Here is a 7,737-nt window from a genome sequence, read left to right on the forward strand (position 1 = left end):
GGGAGGCAGTGGGCCCAATCCAGGCTGGCAGGGGAGGCGGGGTGGGTGGGTGTCTATACCAAGGTGTAGCCTTAGTGTAACATAAGTTAGGTAGCAGGGATCAGAGATAATCCTGCCCTGGAGTGGTGTCACTTTGAGCCACCTAACGAATGTATACAACTAGTTTGAGATGTGAATGTGAATCCAGAGAATCTAGGTGTTAAAAGCTCCAGGAGCTGCCCAAAATTACCATGTAAAAAAGCCCTCCTTAATGGGAGTCTTTCTACTGACTTCATTTGACTTCAGATTAAGTTGTAGTTGTCCAGAGCAGTGGCTTGCAACCTTTTTTGTACCAGGACCCATTTGTAAAAATTGATGGCCAGTCCTGACCCTGTGCTCCTCACTCCCAACCCATTGCCCCCCACCCCCAGGTCCCAGCCCCACAATGTGTGGGGTAAGGGGTGGGTATGTGGGGGATGGTGGGGTGCGTGTGGGCCGGGGGGCTCCAAGCAGCCCGTCGTAGGCTGGAGCTCTGCCAGCCTGCAAGGGAATAGCCAGGGTTTCCTACATTTTTCTCCTTTAAAGGAGAATCCATTTTAAAGGTTTGATGATCCATTTTTTAAGTTTATGACCCTTTCATTTATTCTTGTGACCTGCTTTTGGGTAGCAACCCATGGGTTGAGAAACACTGGTTCAGAGCACACAGTGTTACCTCCCGAGTTAAAGGCAGATCCTAAACACAGTGGAATAGCCAGTGCAAGTGGAGTATTCAGCTTTGCCTCCTGTTCTTGGTGCCAATGCTACAAGCATTTCGGTGTTTAGAATGGCCCTCTCCCCTGCCAGTGGGGCTGGTCCAAAGCTTAAAGTTAAGCAAATGCATCAGTATTTGCAAATAAGGGCCCAAGACTGAAACTCTTGTTGAAAATAGTTTTGATGGCAAAGCACCATATTAGGCTTGTAGCAGCTTGGCCCGGTACATAGAAAGCAAAGCCAAAGGAAGAAACAAATTAGCAGAGTGTACAGAGAACAGGATCGGTATCATCATTTGCAAGGATAGGAGTAGGAAAGAGCAAGTTGTGCCCTTTGTACGCGTGATGTTACTATCTGGTGAACACATCACTGCCTTGGGAATGCAACCTACAGAGAATCTATTGAAAAGTGTGTGCCACTGCCAGGCTAATCATGTACAAAGATGATTTTCCTGCATCTCCCACAGTGGATCCTTTCTTGTTGTGTCCAACAATAAAAGAGTCCAATTCTAATACATTTCTTAGTATCTTTAAATACATATCTAATGGACTGAGCCAATCTGCAGATGTACATGCTCATTTTGTGAATACAGTGTCAGTGTGTGCTTAAAACAGATGTTAGAGAAGACTTAACATAGGTTTATCTGTCCTAGTTTTTCCACGAAAGATTTTTCTTGTCTTCCAACTAGAAGCAGCATTAAGTTAAAGTTATAACACCATCCTGTCAGTTTTAAATTCTATCCTTGACTCCTGTTGATTTTATATTTCTTTTCTCTCACTGGCCTGAACTGTGGATAGAACGGCACTTTAGGCAAAGGGACTTGGCTTCACATAAGCATTTGGAAAAACACCTTAAATCTATGTGAATAAAACACACTCCTAAATGTTCAGTTATTTGAGAGCCATAGCAAAGCTCCTTCTATCTTCAATGGTGCAGAATCATTCAAAAGTCATATCTGGGATTCTGCTGTATTAATCATCAGTCGAATAAAAGAGAATGAGCCTAACTTCAGGGAGTTTACATCACAGCAGCTGCTTGTGTGGATCTTCTGATTTCCTTAACATGGACTCTTCTGGCTTTCCTGTTAGCATTTACAGTACACGAGAATTACTGCATCATAGTTCTTAGGTTTAATATTCCATCTTTCAAAATATGAAGTTGCAGCTGACTCTCTGCATCCTTCTGGGATAAACATAGGAAAAAAAAAGGTTACTTAGCAGCTGCTAGATATTTTTATTATTATTACACATGACATCATACCTAATTACAGCTTTATTACAAATTTTCCTAAAACGCAATATCAGATTCTGAAATTGTTTACAGCACAACTGGAAATAGGCCTGAGCCACAAAGTTCAGATCCCAGTGTGGGGCTAAGCTTTCCCAAAATTCAGATTTATTCAGATGCAGAATTTTAACATAGTCCTCCTGCAGAAACAGAGCAACCATGCAACCGTTTGAGGTGTGTGATAGCACCACCACAGTGCTGGGTGAAGTATAGGAATGTACATTAACGTAAATCTCTCCAGTGCAGATGTTTCATGGTGTAAATCCAGACAAAGATGCCTTTTATTTTGACCTCATCCAATCTGTGAGATTGCAACAGAGAGATAAAGGGTGAAACTCAAACTCTCCTAGTGACTTGAAGTAAAGCTCTGATTTCATCCATGATGATGAAAGTAACTTTAGACAGACAGACAGATAGAAAATCCTTCCCAGTGAAAAATTAAATCATCTGAGAAAAACTCAGTTTATTCATTTTAAAATATGGGTGTAGGCTGATTATGGTGTTTTGGCAGTCTTTGCTCAGTGCTGTTTATGATGTATAGCAAGAAACCAGGAGTACAGCCAGGATGGGTTTTTGGACTGCTTTGGATATGGAGGAAAGTTGAATTCTCCTGAACCTTTGAAGACATTGGCCTAGACTCTGCTCATAGGCTTCTTCACATAAGTGGATGGTACAGATGGATGTGAATGTATGACCTTCCAAGAAGCTGACAGAGTTTTTTGGGGACTACTTTATGAAAAGGTTAACTACAAATTCCAAGCCTACGCTTGCTTTTTTTTTTTATTCATCTCACACCTTCTCAGTACCTTGTGCAGACTCTCAAACAGCTACTTGGCTAGACAGGAATATTGAGCTATGGTCCCAGGGCTGCAGAGAAGCACGGGCACTGCTCTCCTTACTGGAGTAAAACTGGCCACGGGTGTAATATTGTGATGAGTCCCTTAGTCACTAGAAATGTTTAAAAGGGTGGAAAAAGACAATCCAGGTAACTGATCCTGTCCTCATATTAACATTTGCTTTATAGTTATGGGATTAGGAAGCTTGGCCAACTTTTACAAATGTTACTATTTTCTCGACAAAATGTCAAGTAAGTTTTCAGGGGGGAATACTTCATAACTGAAGTATGTTTTCCTAAGGGCAATAAACCACGAATAAATGTACTTTTTTTCCCACCCAGTCTTTGAGCCAAAACCTTCACATGTTTTTCAGAGGGATAAAATTATAGGTGTTTTTCTGTAGTAGGGTGAAGCTACCACCTGGGTGGCAGTGGACGAAAGCTGGGGATACTTTATAAATCTAGAAGGGGGAGGTTTTTTTGGCTGAGGGTTAAATCTTTGGTTTTTTACACATAATGTTAAAGGGAATTGCTCAAGGCATCAGGAAACTTTTGTCCATACAGTGTACCCAGTGTCTGATTCCTACCTTTTCAGACTCGTGGAAGACTGCCATGGATGGAAAGAGAGCCTTTTTAGTGCAATGGTAAGAGGAGTCAAGAGCCAGACTTTCAATTATTTCTGTATCTGACAATGCTTGGCTTGTACCATGCTGGTTTATAGCAGGAGAAAAACATGAAGTGAATGAAAATAATATATCAGTCTACACAGTTCTATGTGGTGCTTACTCTTGGGGTGCTGAGGCTTTGGATCGTTTTACTTGCTGAGTCTGAGCGGTGTGGACTTCCATGCTGCCCCTCGCTGTGCGGCTGTTGGACCAGGCCATTGGAATTTCATGGCAATTGGGAGCTGGTGAAGCTGCATTTTTCGTTTGGAAATTTTAAATCATCATCCTTGGTTGCTCAGAGCCCATGTGTGGGCACTTGGTGTTATTCTAAATCATGAGAAAGTAAATAATGACTTGCTGTGTAAATGGATCACATCCTTTTTCCAGTCTCTCTTCTCCTTTCAGCCCCTTTTGGTCCAGTCTACTCAAGCTTTAAGTTCTGCAGGTCAGGAAGTATTTCTTACCTTGTGTTTGTGCAGTTTCTATTGGAACATCTAGCCATTTTTTCTGGGCTTTTAGACACTACTATAACACTAATATCAATTGTTAATAAAAAATGGTCAGTAAGGTAGCTCAAAATAATCCAGTTAATAGAATAATAATAGAAAAACAATTAGGTAATAATAATACAATAATAATAATAATATAAAATAATAATAATAAAAATAATAATAGAAAAACAATTAGAGATTTAAAAAAATCTTGGGATTAATGCTACCAAGGATCAGGCTCTCATGAAACAATGCTGCCTGTGATTTTTTTTTAAAGGTAAAACATAAATATAAAATTTCATCAGGCATTGCACTGAAGTAACAGCCAGATGTTGATATCCACTGTCTGGAATATCCTGTACATACTTAAATAGTTCTTGGGACATCAGCAGCACTGTGTAGGGTTTGCAGTATTTGGCATTAAGGAAGGAGAAAAGTTAGAAAAATAATGAATTCATTTACTAACAAAAAGTAAGAAAGTAATAAAAACTGAACCAGCTGAAGCTGCAAAAGAACATTATCTCCACCTGGGATTCTGACACGGGGAATCCAGTAACCAATATTACACCAATTACTTTCACAAACCTTTTCTATTTTATTACTTATTATTGCTTCTCAGAGTCTTTTTTTTTTCCTTTTGCAGATTGTCCTGGGTGTACGAAAGCAATATAGCTAATTCCAAAATTGGACCCAACATGAAGAGCCCTTCCATAAGCCAGGGTCCATAAGTTCTCCTTCTTGGTAACTCAAGGAGATTCTCCTGTGAAAGGTCTTTGTCCTGCTGCCATTGATATTAGTGGCAACACTATAGCTGTCTTCAGTGAGATAATAACATTTGGGATCAGGATTAGGTACACCCTTTATTATAGCAGCATCTGTTTCATCCTCCAGACATGAACCGGAGTCAGAAGATAGTGGTCATTCCTATGGGGTACGGATAATGTACAAAGATTGATTTTAAAATGCAAGCAGCGTGCCAAAGCAAAGTGGGGACTAGATTCTGATCGAACACTGTGCAGTCCAAGGGGGAGAGTTCAGCAAGATGGCCAAGCAGGCACTGGTGAGTTGACCATTTAATGTTGTACAAGCTGTAGAAACCAGTGCTAACAAATTATTTCAGCAAGCTGTGTGAATGAACAGGGCACTAGCTCATGTTAGGCATGGGGAAAAGAAAACTCTTAGAATTTGCCCCCCCCATTTATCAGATGCTGTTGGATAAATATAATCAAATCTTTTAAACCCATTGCAGATTTTTCAACACTAACGGGGTTGTTTCAATATCAGGTTATGTATGGTGCTCCTTAATCTTCTAGCACGTAACTGGCCTAGTGCTATGCAAACATTTGGGGTATGCAGTGGCCTAGTTGGATGATGTCTTGATTTATGGTAAACCATGGGAAGAACCCCTACAGCACCTGAAAGCAATCTTTCAGCAACTCAAGGAAGCAGAGTTGACTTTTAACTCCCCGAAGTGCTCAGTAGGAAAGTCGGAAACCAGATATGTATTTAAGACATGCTGTAGGGTGAGGGAGTCATGAAACAAGAGATATGTAAAAGTGCAGGCTATTAAAATACACCCATTAACAACTACTAAATGGCAGGTGAGATCTTTTCTGGGTATTGTGGAATATTGTTGGAAAGGTATTTCCCATTTTGCAACTCTGGCTGCTCCATTAACTGATCTCACTAGGAAAAAAAATCATCTAATAAAAGAAATAGGATTCTACGATGTGAGCTAGCCTTTCAAGAAGTTAAACTGGTTTCTAGAGAACAAGTGGTTTTGATGAGTCTGGATTTTTTTTCAGACATTTGGTGTTGAATTTCAATGTCATGGATCTTAGCCTAGGGTCAGGATTAGACCAAGGCTGTAAAGGGAGCAAATGTCCACCTTTTTCTCCAGTTATAAACTGTCTGGTACCTGAAAAAAATCAGATGCCTCATCATAGGAACGCAGAGTCAAATAATAAGAAGCTGCTGGAAATATTGAAATAGCAGTTCCTTGGCAGGAAAAATAGACCAGACTGAATCACAGCATTTTAGGAAGTTAAACACCATGAAATATACAACTAAATGTCACCTTAGTGGTACTTGGCCTTGCAAATTTATTTAAGCTTAGCATGATCAGACTAAATTTGCCAGTATAAATTTTTAGTCCAGAAGCATGAAGTACAAGGAAAAAATCAGTTTAAGTAATGGAATTTATATTGGTGGTTTGAATCCAACACAGATGTTCCCAAATATGTATATAGAGAAAGTTTATTTATTTTGCATATGATTCTGTCGTGATCACAACGAGAATCATATTCACAATTTTATGTCCAAATTTGGCAGGCAGCTGATTGCCTCTGGTGTAGTATTGTGCAGATCCAGTAGCGTTCCAGTAAATCAAGATGATGGCATTCAGAAGTGATGTGATTTGAAGTTTGAAAAGGGGCGCCACCGTCACAGTTCAGAGAGCTAGTCCATCCTCATCGATGTAACGATGGGGATGCAATGTAGACTGCCTCCTTGTGGTGCACCCTGGATAACGCTAAATAGTCTGCACCGAACTGTCCTTTGGATCTCACGGCCAGTGATCATGAAGATAATGAACATCAACAGTTCCTCACAGAGCTTCCAGACCTGTAACACTGGGACCTGACTGTGTATCTGCCAACTCAGTATAGAGAGAGAATGAAAAATGATAATAAAAAATATAATGGTAGAAAAAAAATGGAACCAGAAAAGATATTGCAGTGAAGCATCAGTAATTCCAAGTTCCAGAGTGCAGAGGAAAGCCTGGATTGGCCCTTAATCGCATCCCCATCGCTCAGGCACGGAAAAGCCCAACTGTTCACCATGATATACAACAAATGAGGGGTGCAAAAAAATCGCTCGTGCAGGAAATGTAAAACGTTGTGAAATTCATTCCCTCTGTAAAAACATCCTTTGCAATCCTTCTGTTCCCTTCCAATGCTGACCATTTTCAACAGTAAAAATGAGGGGGCACAATTGTCAGGAATGTAGGTAATCTTTGTCTCTTGGAGTAAGTTGCAGTATAGGCCAAAAGGAAAAGAGTTCAAATGTGCCCAAGAGACAGGAGTGAAGCGAGTAGAGAAGAGCGATACATTTCTGGCAAGAATGCTTCCAAGCTGCTGAGAGAAGAATTGCACTGAGGAGCGCTGAAGAAGACAGGTGATTGCAGAGACGGCAGCTCTGATCTGAGCATTGGTGGTTTCAAACTAAGCTAAGCCCTCAGCCTGGGAAAATGTGTCATCTTGTTCACTCGCAGTCGTCCAATAATTAATGCCTCAGATGTCTTTTGTGAGATCTCTGCATTCAGGGACTAACTCTGACTGATCTTTAGCCCCCCAGATACCATCAGAGTGAAGTGACTGGGATTTTAGCAGCAATCACTCTGCAGTGTTTGATGCAACTGCTCGAGCAGGTTCTGCTCTCAATTCTGCCTAAGAAAGCGTCATTGGAAGTTGGTGGGATGGCTCAGCAGAGTAGCAGAAAGCTCCCCAGCCTCCAGCCCATCCCAGTGCTGGCCATGTTTAGCTGGTCCACCATCTCAAACAGGCATTCCCCCTTTTTCTCTCTCTTTAGCTGTTATTTTTTTGTCCTTCTCCTGAGCATTTGTGGAAGGAGCAAGAGGGAGAAAACCTAAGATTAACCCCTTGTTCAGCTGGGACCAGGAGCCCTGTCAGATGAATTTAAAGGCCGCCTATGACACAGAGGTTGGTTTGGC

The sequence above is a fragment of the Gavialis gangeticus genome, unplaced genomic scaffold (assembly GCF_001723915.1).
Source record: "Gavialis gangeticus isolate Ggan-Ray unplaced genomic scaffold, GavGan_comp1, whole genome shotgun sequence".
Classification (NCBI taxonomy): Eukaryota; Metazoa; Chordata; order Crocodylia; family Gavialidae; genus Gavialis; species Gavialis gangeticus.